Raw genomic sequence first — 16184 nt, 5'->3', positions numbered from 1 at the left:
AGAAGAAGAAGAAGAGTTTGGATTTGATATTCCGCTTTATCACTACCCGAAGGAGTCTCAAAGCGGCTAACATTCTCCTTTCCCTTCCTCCCCCACAACAAACACTCTGTGAGGTGAGTGGGGCTGAGAGACTTCAGAGAAGTGTGACTAGCCCAAGGTCACCCAGCAGCTGCATGTGGAGGAGCGGAGACACAAACCCGGTTCCCCAGATTACGAGTCTACCGCTCTTAACCACTACACCACACTGGTGTACTTTTATTTGAAATGGATCTCCAAGTTCTTTATAGGACATAGGAATTCATTTATATTTTTCCAAAGCATATCCCGTCCCACCACAAACACCTCAAAACTGCACCAAGACAACAACTACACATCAAAACACACTGCAGACATCCTACACTTCAACAAAATAAGGTATAAAAACCATACGTTTCCTCTTTTCCACTATACTTCCTTTTCCAATCCACATTATTAGCCACAGCAACGCGTGGCCGGGTCAGCTAGTAACAAATAAAACAATCCCCAGTTGGGATAGAAAAAGCAGATGCTGCCTAAACCCTAAAAATGCTAGGTGGTATTCCTGCAGGTAGATTCCTCAAAATTGCCAGTGCTTTTAGTCTGAGAAAAGGTCTTCCTCAGAGTGAAGCACTGTGTGTGGGGTGGCAGTTCTACAGTTCTCTACTGTAACATTTTAAATAGCATTTCTTTGCCATAACAATCCATAATGGGACCACAGAGGGGAAGGATTACATCTCCCTTACCCTATGCCACAATTCTAATGCAGATCAGCAGCTGCTTATGGCTGCTACTAATTTCATTAATATCATAACTTCCAGTTTGGGTCCTAAATTTGGAGAAGAGGGCAGATAAGTAAAACCAGTGGCCAGAAATTACTTCCAGGTGAAAGTTGTCTCAGGTTGTTATGGCATAGCTGTCAACTTTCCCTTTTTTTGTGGGAAATTCCTTTATTCCAGCGCCGTTTCCCATTGCAAAAAAAGGGAAAGTTGACAGCTATGGCCATTTCCCAATGCAAAAAAGGAAGGTTGAAAGCTCTGTGTTATGGGTGTGGCTTTTACAAACAGGAATGTTTATATCCAACCCTACCCACTCCCAAATTCCAAAATTCAGCAGGATCCCTACTTTAAGAGGATGCAAAATATTCCTTACTTCAACAACAAACATTGAAATGTACTTGTTTTAGGTGCCCCTCAGTGTTGACTTTCAAACAAAATATATAGCAAAAAAGCATGTTTGTACAGTTTCATAATTTAATTTCATTCCAGTGCTGGTCTCCTGAAAACAAGGGAGAAATATTTTTTGGGGTGCTGTATGGGGAATCTTTGCCCCCCCCAGTTGTCAACTGACCATACTGGCTAGGTTGATGGCATTTGGAGCCCAATAGTACTTGGGTGGCCAAAGATTCCTCATCCCTGATTTAGACATTCTGATAAGTTACCTTTAATAACAAGTAGTGAAGAAAGTTGTCAGTGAAAATGAGAGAGATTATTTTCTGCACCTTTAGATCATTTGATTATCATGTTGGTTTCTGTAACAATACCAACTGAAGCTACACTTCAATATGTATTTACATGAGAAAACTGCATAGGGCTTACTTCCAAGCAAATACTCATAGCTGCTTTAAGATTTATTTGCAATGTAAATTGTTGCCACTTCACACATCAGTCCAGATTAATTTTAAACAGAACATATGTTATTCTGTTGTTCTGATATCTACACTGGTTATTCTGCTCTCATCATGATGTCTAGCAAATAAACTTTGCAGGAGTCTTTAGTGATATTCATTTTAGAGCGTATCCAAAAGTCTCTGGCAGACAAGGGTTAACAGTCTCGGTCTTCCCTCTTTGTGCAGACATGAATAAATTAGCATCCTGAGTGTAGAACATTCCCTTTTACAGTAGGTGGTGTTCTTGTTACACTTTCATACATAGCAGGCTAATTAACTATCTGAAAGAGAACATCGTTAAATTATTTCTCCTACCTCTGCTTAAAACATTTCAACATTTTAATGTGCCCAAGCAATTCAGTTATATTTAAAATGAACAGCTTAACCACAGTTTTCTTCTATAATGACATTCAGAACGGAGTTCACACTTTACTCTGGACACAGAAAAATTTTATAGAAGGGTGGGGGAGCCTATATTTGATTCATTATATTTGCCGGTAGCTAACATTTTCAAAGTCACAGATGGGTCTTTTTCCTATTCCGAAGGTGTTTGATGGTTGCAAAAGTATTCTTTCCCATGGATGTACAATCTCTACATTGTAATTTTTTAAAAAAAATGACAATATGTTTGGAGTTGCATTCATTTTTTCCTTCTGAAAGTATATTGCAAGCATTCTTAGTGCTTTTGGAAGAAAAAACATACAAAGGCTCCTTGTTTCCTGCCTAGTCAAAATATCTGAAGTGAAAGCACCAGTGAGACAAAATGGGATAGCAATTGTTCTTTCTTTCTTTCTTTCTTTCTTTCTTTCTTTCTTTCTTTCTTTCTTTATACTGCCCTTCATCTCTGGGAGGTTCACAACATAAAAATGCAACATAAAAGCACAAAATAAGTGATAAAAACAAGAACCAAAAAACCCATAAACCAATAACCTCCCCCCCCCCCAATGCTAAGTATTATCAGATTGTGGTGCTTCATTAATATTATCAACAACTGAGTACTATACATTGTGGCTTGCCTGTAGGGCAACATGGTTTTAATTTCAATTTTGCATCTGTTGCAATAAGGAAACACACAACAAACACATATGGTACTCCCTTTGTATCACACACACGGAATGGGGATGGACTTAAAAAAATTAATGACACATGAATTAAAACAGGGCAAATTTGATGGTTGCTTTTTCATGCTTACAGCTACCTGCGGAACTCCCTGCCAAGGGACAGTATGAATCTTAGTAGTATAAATGCCTTCAAAACTTCTGCATATCCCTCCAAAGCATGTATCAATCCAGAGCAAAGGCAGCAGCAGGGGCTGGTACTGAGAAACGCATCTTCAATTATTTGTATGATACCGATGACTGTGTGGCATTTAAATCTCTTTACAAAAAATAATAATTAAGTACTGTACTTCCGTATTGGGTCAGCATAGCCTTGTGTTTATATATGTATAACAAATATATATATATATAAGTGGCTGTGCATTATAGAAGTCTGAGCAAGTCCCATTCACCCCTCACAAACACAGCACCCCAGTCTAAAAAACACACACTGTTCCCCACCCTAGAGGAAGTTTGCCGGGGGGGAGCAGTGGTGCTTCTCTTCCAGTATTTAATATCACAACAACCTTGTGGGGTAGGCCATGTTGCGAAATAGTTATTTCTCAACATGGCCTACCCCACAGGGTTGTTGTGCCAATCCCTAGAGGGGGACCACAACCATGCATGTATCCCTCCCTGTAAACCCACAACCGCACCTCATGCCGCAAATACCCAACCACCTGACAACACACATCCTTCGAAACCCCAGACACTGAAACACCCACACCGCACAGCAACGGAACGGGTCACCTCTGTTCCGGGGATGCTTCAAAAGTGAGCCTGGGAAGCTGGGAAGCTGGGCACTCCAGGCTTTTCTGGCCTACTTCAGTGTTGTGAGGCTGCCTGTCGCCTGACACATCCAAAATGGCCTCTTTCTCGCCTCCTTGGCCTGCTCTGCCCTTTACCCTCAGGGATTGTGGGCTTTGGTTTTGGCCTTCTGCCTAGGCTAGAAAGCCTGTCATATCTGGCTTCTTCTGCCTCTGTTCTGCAGAGGGTATGAGGAGAGGCAGCTGTGTTTCTGCCAGAATCAGTGGAGGGTCCCAGGCCGGATTCAATGCCACAATGGCCCACAGCCAGCAATTTTGTGGCAAAAAGGACTATTCGAGGAGTTCATGAAGGGGGACAGAGACTCTGCGCAGAACACCAGGCACTTAAACGCAGGTAGACTTGGGCATTTAAAGTTATTTAAGTGTGTTAAATAGGAACACAGTCAATTTATTATTAGTATGTAGCCTGGCATGGTTGTGGCCTAGTCATTTTCCAAGACCGAGGCCTGGTGATAAGGCAAAGCCGCTAGTGGGATCTTTTAGTTGGAAACAGGGATATACAGAAAAATCACGGAGGGATCAAGAATTATCTTCTGTTCCTCCTTTGGCAAAATATATACTTGAAAAGCGTAATTGTTGTACAGTGTGTTAGCAAGATTTCAAAGCAAACCATGCACCAACAGAGCATTTCACCATACACCCACCCCTCTACTGATGGACTAACAACATATTACATTAAATGCATAGTGTGCAGAGCCATAAGCAGTGTTTTTAAATTAGTATTTGGATGGTGGTTGGGGGGAGAGGTTTTCATTGCATATGTTCAGAGAGGTCCCAGCTGCAGTCCTCCAAAATCAGTCCTTTTACAGAAAAAAGGTTCCCAGTAACACTGCTAATGTACAGTACAGCTACTGTATATAGTATGCTTAGAAGTCTCCTGTCATCATTCTATACACTCATATTAGACATAAGTTTATTTCAGTTCCAAAGTATCTGTGGCACAGTTAGTACAAATCACTCTTTTCGTTTGCTTAGTATTGGTCTGCCTTGAAGAAGTTCAACAAAGGGCATCGAAAACTGATAAACTATCAATAGAAGCTGGAAAAATTAGCAGTTGCCACTAGTACTTCTCAGTTAAGGCTATTAAAACAGCAAATAGTCACATGCAGGTACTAGATACAACAGAAAAAGCAAATGTAGTTCTCTTTTCTATGCATAAGGTTAATTAATAACATGCAAAAGCTCATAGTTTATGTAGGAAAATATTGTAGACATTTATTAGTATGTTAATGGACATGGGTGGTGCTGTGGTCTAAACCACAGAGCCTAGGGCTTGCTGATCGGAAGGTCTTCAGTTCGAATCCCCGTGACGGAGTGAGCTCTGGTTGCTCAGTCCCAGCTCCTGTCAACCTAGCAGTTTGAAAGCACATCAAAGTGCAAGTAGATAAGTAGGTACCACTCCAGCGGGAAGGTAAACAGCATTTCCATGCACTGCTCTGGCTCATCAGAAGTGGCTTAGTCATGCTGGCCACATGACCAGGAAGCTGTCTGCAGACAAATGCTGGCTCCCTCAGCCTATAGAGCAAGATGACCACACAACCCCAGAGTTGTCCGCAACTGGACCTAACAGTCAGGGGTACCTTTACCTTTTCCTTTACCTTCATCAAATTAAATAACAGACAGCAATGTTGTATCAGATAGGATAACTGAATTATCTTTTTTACTGACAGGCAGATTCTGGAAACCATACAGATTTGCTTTTGTAGTACTTTCAGTGTGGCTGAACAAAATACCCTATTTCTCTTCTTTCCCTTAGCTGGTATTTCCTTTCAGTTACATCCCTTTAATCTCTAACCATAAAACAGGCCTAATACTAGGTGGCCCTTGGCAGCAGATGTTTGTAGTGGCAATGAATAAAAAGTTACTGTTTTGGGTTGGTATATTTGTTTGTTTGTCTTCATTCACAACAATCATTTGCTTGGAAACAATAGCAGTAGAAATAGCATGGAGAAGCCATCTGTGTTAGCTGGGTGGGTCATATACAGTAGCGACAAGAGCAAATTCTGTCATGCAGAAGGATGTTGTGAAGATTCACTTGATCTGAAAGTTTGCTCACTTCCATGTAGTCTTGTTGACATGTGTCTTGATTTCTTGGTCATGGAATCTCTTTAAACTAGAGTCTCTTTGCCTCAGTTTTTCCTCTCTATAAAATGGGTAAATGTTTTCTAAATGCTCACTTTAATAATATACTGCATATATATCTTTGACATATGACTTGGCATGGAGTATACAATGGCAATTTCTTACTTCTTACTTTGTGCTTGTGATACTGTTTGAGCCTGAATTCTGTTAGGGTGATATATTGGACTTGTTGCATCATATAGTGCTTGATGGGATGGGGGAAATGGATCCTTTGGAACAGATAACATGCCTACTGCAAACTTACTCTTCTACACTGAGTCTACTGAGTGCTTGCTAGACCTTATCTGGAGTAAAGTATTTAATTTTTAGGAACACAAGTATTTATGTTTATGGTGTGGGCATCAGAAATTCCAAACTGCAATATTCTGGTTTTCCTTATAGATCCTTAGAATGTATTTATGATAATGTAAGAAGTTAAAATATGTCAATATTTGCCATTTCTTAGACTGTATTCAGTATTACAATAACTGTCCACTGAAAATATCTCAAGATGCTGAGGACACTATGTTAACACATATGACATATGCACACTAAAAACATCAGATTCTCTTGCGGTTCTTTAGTGGCCTTCTTTTCAAACTGTGTTCTTTGTCACTGAAAAGTGAAGCCTTGCTTTATTATCAGTTCTGTAGGGTTGTATTACACCCTTTGGCTATGCGAAGTTCACACGTTTAATTCTTACTGTAATCCCCCAGAGGTCACAGTAAAGGTCAGGATAGAACATAAATGATACTTTGTGGTCTAACATTCACACAGTAATCAACTCATAAATCCTGGTCATACTGTAATGAGAGTGTAAGCGATAAGGAAATGTAGAGACTGAGTCTTCATGAACAAATAATGCTGAAAAGATAAGTAAGCAATTAATGTTATTGTTAAATGTACTGCAAGTTGGGGAAAGCATTCTTATTTCTCTGTTTTAGTTTCTAATATTTATCAAGTATCCATCAGAGTGACTGTATTAATGTGAGCATATTAATTTATTGGTCATACCTAAAAACATATTACTTGTTTGGAAAATGGCATTTGATGAAAGGACTCTATTTCAATGGTAGAGGACATGCTTAGCATGAAGAAGGTCCCTGGTTCAATCCTGGACATCTCCTGTTAGGCAGTGGAAGGTTCAATTCCAAAACCCTAGAGAGCTGCTTCCAGTGCTGCACGAGATGGAGCAATGGTCTGACTTGGTACAAGGCAGCTCCTTATGAAAATGACTTTCTATTCAGAAATAATGAATGATTCCCCATATCTGGCTGTCATATAATAGTTCCTCGATAAAACACATCAAATCCCCCATTTATAGCTGAATGGAATGGGCACAACCACCTTCCATGAGAACTTGCAGGGAAACCTGGGTAAGAACAAAAATTTAACAACCATGAAACTCAACCATCACAATTTTTATTTTATCTAAAACGTACATCCTACGCTATTTCCAGAAAGCAAGTTTTTCTTTTAAACAAAATCAGCTTGTTTCATATGTTTAATTAGTCTCCTAATAATCTTCAAGATCATCTGCATTTGGCCTTTAACATCTTTCTGCTTGTGATGTTTGGAGGGCAAGGGTATCAACTCTTGGTTATGTTACAACTCCATCCATATCCTTAAACTCAACTGATCTTTCACTTGAGCAAATATTCCAAGTTTTGTAGCATTATTTTATTCAGGGTCAGTTAGAGAAAACCAGTGAAATGTGGTTATTTGTGGTTAGGATATTTGCATTTACATTAATATTTCACTATATATCTATATTTAATTAGCTCATATATGAAATATTATGAGAGAGGCAGGCCCCCTCTCTGTATACTGCATGACCCCCCCCCCCCGTTCATAGGTATGAAAACCTGTGATAAATACATGCTAACGAATCATAGCTAAAAATGAATGGTATGCGAATGGTTCCCATATGCTTTTACCTTTCCTGTAGTGCCTCTTATGTCAGTCTAGTCTCCTTGGAGGAAAGACATAATATATATGTGATATATAGAGAGAATAAAACAACCTTCTTCATCTGTGAAGAATTTTCACCCTGACCAATTAACTGATGTACAGATAATTGTCTTCAAGGTGTAGCATGGGTTGCCTATGCCTGGGGCCATGGGGGGTAGGACGGAGTACACATGTGCATTCAGCTGCCTAATGGCATCCGCATCACCCATGAAATCACAGTCACAGAGATAAAAAGAGTCATCCTGTTCTTTTGGAGAGGTCACTTCCTTGTTCACATGGAGAAGCCGTTTTCAACGGAACCCAGCAATGGAAGCATGCAGCTGTATTGAGGCAGCACTGGGTGTTGAATTTTTGTACTCCCTAACAATTTTGGGCCTGGGGCAAAGCCCCACACTATGCCACTGCTCCCAGGTATTAATAAAAGAACTGAGCATGATTTACTACAACACAGATTGACATCCATCTGTCTCAAGAAACAATGGAGTGTGCTTCCAGGGGTGAAGTCAAACTGCTGTTTTAGCAGCACCAAAGTGACCTCCCCGGGGCACAAACCTGGGCAGTGTGTATGGAGGTCCTGGGCTGCCCAGATGACATGACCCCCTCTTGGCCTCACTGATGTGGTCCAAAGGAAAGCATAGCAATACGTTTGGCACCAGCCTGACTGCAGGAGTTGTTGGAAGGAGATGTACAAGGCACCATTCAAGCATCTTAGGGACTCCAGTCTAGATTTGTGTAGGGTTTACTCCTTAGCCTTTGCTTCTCCAATTTAGGAACAGATTTATTAACATATGCTTAAAGTCAATCCAGGCTGGGGTTTTTCCATTTCATCAAATTATTAACACTTGGCTTAGGGTTTACTGAATAAAAACACCAGGCTATGAGGATCAAGGCTTGGGATCCCCATTATTGTTTAAGAATATGAAGACTCTTCTGGAAAGAAAAAAGAAACCTGTTGGGGTGGGGAGGAACCCCCTAATTTGCCTGATTTGGGACAACTGGACATTTGCAACAGGCATTCTCTTGTCATTTCAGGGAGAGATCACCATTTGACTCTTGCTCTCTGAATTATCCTAGAAGATTTGCCCACAGCCTTTCCTTTACATGATTTCTTCTTTTACGTGTTCTTTTTGTGGGTGAATCAGAGCCACGAGAAAGGAGAAAATGTGAGAACTTAGATTATCTGAAACACTTTCCATGCTACTTGGGGAATCCTGCATAATGTATTGTGAAGAGACTATTGTTTCTGACACCTTTTAGTGGGTATGGTATCTCACTCTTCTTAAATAGGCATAAACAGACTCTGAGGTAATTTGATGAACAATTGTTACAGCTTCTACAACTGCTGTGAAGTTTCTTCCCTTACCCCCTCCCTCCCACAGCATTCTTTGAGTAATTCACATACCAAATGTATGCTTATGTAAAACAGCTTGTGTTATAGGCTGCCAGTACTTTTTCATATGACCTCTAGTGTAAAATGCAGTATGACTGGCCTCAGTTATATTATTCTGTCAACATTTTGGTCTGAGCTTGAAGCAGCTCTCTGCACAGCTGGCAAAGGAAAAGTGGACATCTGTGCAACTAGTCCAATAAACCAAGAAAAAATAATAGAAATTCAGTGGAATATTATTCTAGTCTTGGGGAATGAAAAGAATTTCTTGCTCTGCAAAACACACACAAATGCTGAGATTTCTTATTCACATACCTCCAGAAAGACTAAATCGTAAATCAGCACCATGGAAAGGTGAGAAGTTTAATATGGCTTTTATTCCAAATGTAAACATATTCATTCATATGCCAAATAATGGGGATTAATTTAAAGAGCTTTAGTTTCCTAGGAGTTAAGGTAATTTATCCTGCATTAGGGATTAGTTGTACTTCATTATGTGATATCCCCCCTTTAGCACACGCTGCCACTTTTAAATAATATAAATAATAGCAGCAACCACTATTATCAATAGGCACAATCAGTCCTTTTTCCAATAATAATAATAATAATAATAATAATAATAATAATAATTTAGGGGTACTCTCATTTTCCTACTCATATTGAAATACTGTCCCTCAATGCGGCGAAATTTGATTCACAAAATGTTTATGGGTATGCATACCCCCAGAAAAAAGCACTGGGCACAATTCAATCAAATAGATTTATGTTGCAATCGTATATTCATTTACTTGGGAATAAGCACAATTGAAAGCAGTTGGACTTACTTCTAATTAGTCCTATATGGAATTGCATGTAAAGCATTGTATACAAATCATTCAATGATAACAAAGTGATTAGCAAATCCATAATAATAATGCTACCTACAGTAATGATTAGGGACGTAGGTGGCGCTGTGTGTTAAACCACAGAGCCTGGGGCTTGCTGATCGGAAGGTCAGCGGTTTGAATCCCCGCGATGGGGTGAGCTCCCATTGCTTGGTCCCTGCTCCTGCCAACCTAGCAGTTCGAAAGCACGCAGTGCAAGTAGATAAATATAGAGGTACCTCTGGTTACATACTTAATTCGTTCTGGAGGTCCGTTCTTAACCTGAAACTGTTCTTAACCTGAAGCACCACTTTAGCTAATGGGACCTCCTGCTGCTGCTGTGCCTCCAGAGCACGATTTCTGTTCTTATCCTGAAGCAAAGTTCTTAACCTGAAGCGTTATTTCTGGGTTAGCGGAGTATGTAACCTGAAGCGTATGTAACCCGAGATACCACTGTAGGTACCACTTCGGTGGGAAGGTAAACGGCGTTTCCGTGCGCTGCTCTGGCTCACCAGAAGCGGCTTAGTCATGCTGGCCACATGACCCAGAAGCTGTACGCTGGCTCCCTCGGCCAGTAAAGCGAGATGAGCGCTGCAACTCCAGAGTCGTCCGCAACTGGACCTAACGGTCAGGGGTCCCTTTACCTTTACAGTAATGATCAAGCAGCGATTTTACAATAACACAAACGAAAAGAAATAGGAGTAAATGCCAGCTTTCAACAGAAATTTTTTTTAGCATCAAAAGTTTTCAGGTTGATTTTCGTTTATAAGTTTATAAAAGCATGGAAGTCATGGTGCTGTAAGAGAGAAATGATTCTCTTTTTGTCTCAAGGCACTAGTACTTTGAGTCATTCAAAGAAACCAGTGGCACAATTTTCCGAACAAATAAAGTGTTTCTTCTATGATGTCACAGGTTGTTGTGAAAACGATTACTGTTAATGGTGTTTAAAAACTATATTACATAAATTAATTGAGGATACAGTATCAGTCTTCCTATTCATAGAGTGAATGCCCTGCTTACAAATGCACTACTATCACACAAAAAGGAACCTTTCATCTGTGATGTGGAAATCCCTTAAAGAGGGAGAGGTTGCTGTCTGTAAACCACAGGATGTGATCCATCCACATTGCATTGCTTTTGGTGGGTTGTGCACTGGATGTGTGTCTATGTGGGTATCCTGATTTGCTGTACATTCTGTTGAAAATGATGCAGTACAGATAGACACATGCACTTAAATTGCCATTCTTATGTCAGCACCCCTCTCCAGTAGATGTCTCTTGACTGTAATACACTTTGGCATGTAATTGCATGTCTGTGGACACTAAGGATGCAACTCTAAGCATACTTCTCAAAAAGCAAGTGCCGTTGCATTCAGTAAAAGTTCCATCTGAATAAACATACTTAATATTGCATTGTAAGGCACAGTATGAAACTATGATATCTATTTCAACCCAACTGGCCGTTGATTTCTTTTTCTTTTTTTCTGGGAAAAGATGGTGTGTGTCAAATGGTTAATTGAATAATGGTTCCCAAAAAGATGTATTTCCAAAGATCAGATATCATATTTTTGACAGGCTAATGAATGAGATTTCCTCAGCTGTAAATTCCAGAGCTCCTCTAGTCTTAATCAGATGAGTAAGAACAATTTAGTAAGCTATTCCATGATATCTAACACAATATACCTAACACTTCTAACACTGTGTCATCACTCACCTTAATTATTATCTGTATTTTAAAATTAAAATTTAATTTGTGAAATAATGTTTTTGATTTTAGCATTTTACGCCAACTTCACATTTTGTGATATGGTTGTATAGAAATATTTCTATAAATAAATAAAATATTCTGTGGTTTGTATAAATGATTTCCATTGTCCTTGTTTCCCTCTTTTTCATTACAGTATTTATGCAGTTAAGCTATTAGAACCAATTTATTTTCAATGTTGACAGAAGTTGGTGAATATCGTCTTAATCCTTTCAAGTTTTCCATTTACGAAATTCAGTGGAGACTGTTTCAATTAGGGTCATCTGGTCACGTATCCCTTGATCCTTTGATCGCTAGAGCAGCAATACTGTGTCAGTAATCTGTAGGCCACCATTTGGGTTAATGAATCGGCTTGGCTTTAATTCTTGCCCAGATGTAATCTTTTATAGTTTTAATGATTTGGTCTAACATGAGTTCCAATTGAATGTAAACAGCTTCTTGGATATATGTGAAAATTCTCTTTTTAACATTTTGCCTCTGTTTCTAATTAATTGTAGAGCAATTAAATCGAACCCTGATCTGTTGGGATCAAGATTAAATCATAGAATGGACTGTGCTGCTTATATCTTTGGTGAGATCATTATTGTCAAGACTAATAGTAATCAGGAAAAGAGGAAAGAACCAATGTAGCAGGGGGAAGGGAACCATTCAATCCCATTTTATTTCGAATATTCTCTTCTCACTAGACATCTGGTTTGGCTTAATGCACAATCATAGTTTCTCTTATATAACAGCTTTACTGAGAGATCTCAAAGTACGTATCTGCCAAAATAAATGTGAACTAGGTTACAAATATTTCTAATATAGAGACATGCTGAAGGAAAGACAAGGTATATAAAATAAATGTCTATGGTTTTGCAAAATGGTTCTTTAAAAGGCAAGGAGGAGAAAGATAACTAGTAGAAATGTGGGGATAGGTGGATGTGTGCACAATTACACTTATAGAAATACGACAAAGCAACTCTGAATGGTAAGGGGGAAAGGGCCGGTCAACAGCCAGGATAAAGGGAGGTACAGGAATGTTTGTCCAAAATAACGTGGGCAGTTGCAGGCGGAAGGGGGAACAGTGGGAGAGGGTGGTTGTCCTTCTGTGCTGCCTGTGGGTTTCCCATGGGCATCTGGCCTGCTGCTTTGAGAAAGAGGATGCCAAACTAGATATGCCTTGGATTCTGATCCATCAAAGTTCTTGTTATATCCTTAAACCTTGTCTTCTGTTATTGTGCTTTAGTGCTATGGACCAGCACCTAAATTAGTTCAGAGCAGCAATATTACTACTTGGAAAAGAGTTATCCACAGGGGTGGACCAAGGGAGGACGGGGGGGTCCGCCCCGTGTTCCAGGGGAGGGGGTTTGACACTTTGCGCCCCCCCCCCGCCCCACCGGGCGGGTCCCAAATGGGGGCATGCCGCCTTTCCCCCCTTCAAGCGGCTTTTTTTTCGGCGCGAGGGACGGGCCAGCGAGGAGGGGGTGTCACGCTTGTCGCTGGCATGATGCCCCCCCTTGCTGGCCTGCCCCTCACGCTGAAAGAAGCAGCCAAAAGGGGAGAAAAAAGGAAAAAAAAGGAAGCAAAGCTTCCCACTATGCTTCCCTTTTTTCCCCCTGCGCAGGCACGAGCCGCCACCCGGCATCCCTGGGGGCGGGGTGTTGCGCTGTGCACGTGCGTCATGATGTCATGACGCACACACACGCTGCGATGCCCCGCTCCCAGGGGTGCCTCTTGGCTTCCCGCCCCGGGCAGCCAAGGGGCTAGAAACACCCCTGGTTATTCATGCTCCACATACATTATAAAAGGTTAAGGAAAATAATCTAATGTTAGTAAGGTAAGGTATAAATTTGCATGAACCTTATGGCAGAACTAAAATTGTATTTTTCCTCTGTCTGTAACCTCAGCACCTTAGCAGTAATTGCTAATTTGCTGTTTATACTTTCTTTGAGCAAGTTGGGTAGGCCAAGGTCTCTGCTGGAAATACTGTAGGAGCCATCTGCTATCTTAACAGTGCCAGTAAAGCAGCATGCATTCTGAAAGGTGTAACACTCACACACCCAGACTCCCCTCAGTGCCACAAAGACGTTAAGCCACAATTTTTGCAAATTCAGGAGCTGCTGGGTAGCATCTTATACAATATTATGAGGGATCTCCGCTCAGCACAGCTCTTTTATTGCATGAGGTGGCAAAAAAATTCAGGCTTGGTCCTGTTGCTGCACACCTCAGCTACAATCCTGAGTGCAAGCAAGGGATCAAATTTGTAGGTGTGGACAGGCAGTACTAACACAGGTTTGCCCTTAGGATGAGTTGTTCAGACTAAGGACTAGGCCATTGTCAACAACTTTATAGAACCACCTTCTTCTGCGAAAAGCTGCCTGAACGCTCCAATTGTCCTTCAAAGCCATCAACAGTAAGGTGAGTGGTGACCTGTGACAGGGTGTTGTTGTTGTTGTTGTTGTTGTTTATTATGGTGCCCCATCTTTAGAAGTCTCTCTCCAGGGAGGGCCATGTGGTACCAAGTCTGCTTTCTTTTCTTCCTTGGTGTTAGGTGAATTACTTGCCGAGACCTTTTCGAGTTAATAGCTTTTTTTGTTTTTAGCTGGGATATTTTTCTGCTCTGCTGCTTATATTGCTGTTGTTTTTATTGAGTACTTGTGTTTTGAAAAATATTTTTATGTAAGCTGATCTGGGAGTCTTGCCAGCTGAAGAGCAGGATAATATGGTGGAACCCCTTTTGGCCCCTTGTGTCGGCTGATTTGTTGGCAGCTGCAGTATCACCCTTTGGACAGAGTGGTACAAAGAATGAGGCATCTGGGCTGTGCTCCCTGAGCCTCCAATCTGAGCCTTATGGCACTTTACAATAGCCTTTTGTGAGGTGGGCCTGTTCTAGAACTGTTTTCTTCAATGCAGCAGACCCAATTAACACGATTTTCCCACTCTATAGCCAATTAACTCAAGCTAAGTAGGAAATGTCAAGTCCAGGTGGGGCAACTGGATGTTTTCAGGATGCCAGAAATAACATAGCAGAAATTAAATTTGGTTCAGAATAAAGAAAATTTATGTATGCTGTGGAGTGTCAATTTATACTTCAGCTCCATATTAGCTTGCAAGGGGAAATAGAACAGTGCCATCTCTCTAACCAAATGTTATGATAGGAAAGGTTGCAAGTTAATTAGAATTCTGCCATCTTTGTGCCAAGTTTACCACAATTAATTATTATTTTTAAATCTATTTCTCTCCTTTGTAGTACTTGTTCTTTGGTAGAAAGGAGATGTTTGAGTCTTGCTGAAATTGTGTTAACAGTCTTCTTCTCTTTTACCTCTTAAGGTTTTTCAATTAAACTGCTGTAATTTGCTTTTCTTCTGCCAAGCACAATAATGACTTATTAGGCACTGACAATGTTAGTGTAACCTTTTCTTCTTCTTCTTCTTCTTCTTCTTCTTCTTCTTCTTCTTCTTCTTCTTCTTCTTCTTCTTCTTCTTCTTCTTCTTTAAAAATCCGAATGAATTCCAATCACAATCTAGGCGTCCAATGAATCAACACCCCTATTGTTACACCTGCAAATTGTACATAGAGAGAAGCATACTTCAGAATTAATGAGCACAGCTGCAGTCTCTTACATTCAACACTTGTAAAATAGACTTCTTTAAAGTGCCATTATCACAATATTGATAGAGTTATTTATAGTACTGCAAACGTTCCCAGTCATAACAGACTCCTTGTTATTCCACACACACCCAAATCCCCCAAAGTAGTACACACTGTTGCCATCTTCTGGCATCTTTCCAGAGCCCATGAGAAGGCAGCAGGTGGACAATCCTTCACAGATGAACTCAAAAAGACATGGAAAAAAGTTGTCATCAGCAAATGTTATTGGAGGGAATAAGCTGAAATGTCAGGGCCCCCAATCTGCAGCAAACCTGTTTACATGTGTTTCCAGTGTACCTTCCCCTCCCATTTCCAGGATGGAATGTGGAAAGTGGTCAGATGGAGTTGCCAGCTTAGAAGTGTTGTCCAAGAGTGAGAACTTCCATTTCTGCTTGTTTTACCATAACTCAACTAAGCAGATGCAAGTTCAGACTTTCAGCTATGGTTGTTGAAAACAAACATCTCAGGTGCCAACTTCTGTTGCTTCGGGAATAAAAGAAGTGTTGGCCTTGTGTTATATGAGTGCACAGCTAAACGTTGCATGAGGCAACAGCACTGTTGTCACTAGCTAAGTTCCTTCATTTCTAGGAATGTGTGGCAAAATTAATCCTAGTAATCTCAAGCATTATCCTTTGTCTAATGGTTTGGAAACCCAATATACGAACTGCTTGCATAACTATAGTCCTGTTGACATAGTGACATACAGATTTTAATGAAACCATTCTGCAGGAGGAGTCAGTGTTCATCAGTTGTATTCAGGCTTATCATATCTTGCCTTAGCTTCACACCCATCATCATACTACATATTTGTTTGTATGTCATTCAGAATGTTGAAAT

At 40.4% G+C, this 16184-nt stretch overlaps 1 protein-coding gene and 1 long non-coding RNA gene across 5 annotated transcripts in view; one reads left to right on the top strand and one right to left on the bottom strand.

Annotated features, from left to right (window-relative positions):
- Positions 1–16184, top strand: part of NFIA (nuclear factor I A) — a 398911-nt gene that overhangs the window by 59177 nt on the left and 323550 nt on the right. The window lies entirely within an intron of this gene.
- On the bottom strand, positions 1384–3574 carry LOC117048293. Its single transcript, XR_004426824.1, has 3 exons — positions 3532–3574; positions 2205–2276; positions 1384–1965 (listed from the first exon to the last, which is right to left on the bottom strand). It is a non-coding gene; the product is annotated as an uncharacterized LOC117048293 (long non-coding RNA).

The sequence above is a fragment of the Lacerta agilis genome, chromosome 6, assembly GCF_009819535.1.
Source record: "Lacerta agilis isolate rLacAgi1 chromosome 6, rLacAgi1.pri, whole genome shotgun sequence".
NCBI classification, from domain to species: Eukaryota; Metazoa; Chordata; class Lepidosauria; order Squamata; family Lacertidae; genus Lacerta; species Lacerta agilis.
The sequence above is the reverse complement of the archived record's forward strand: the minus strand, read 5'-3'. Positions and strand labels throughout refer to the sequence as shown.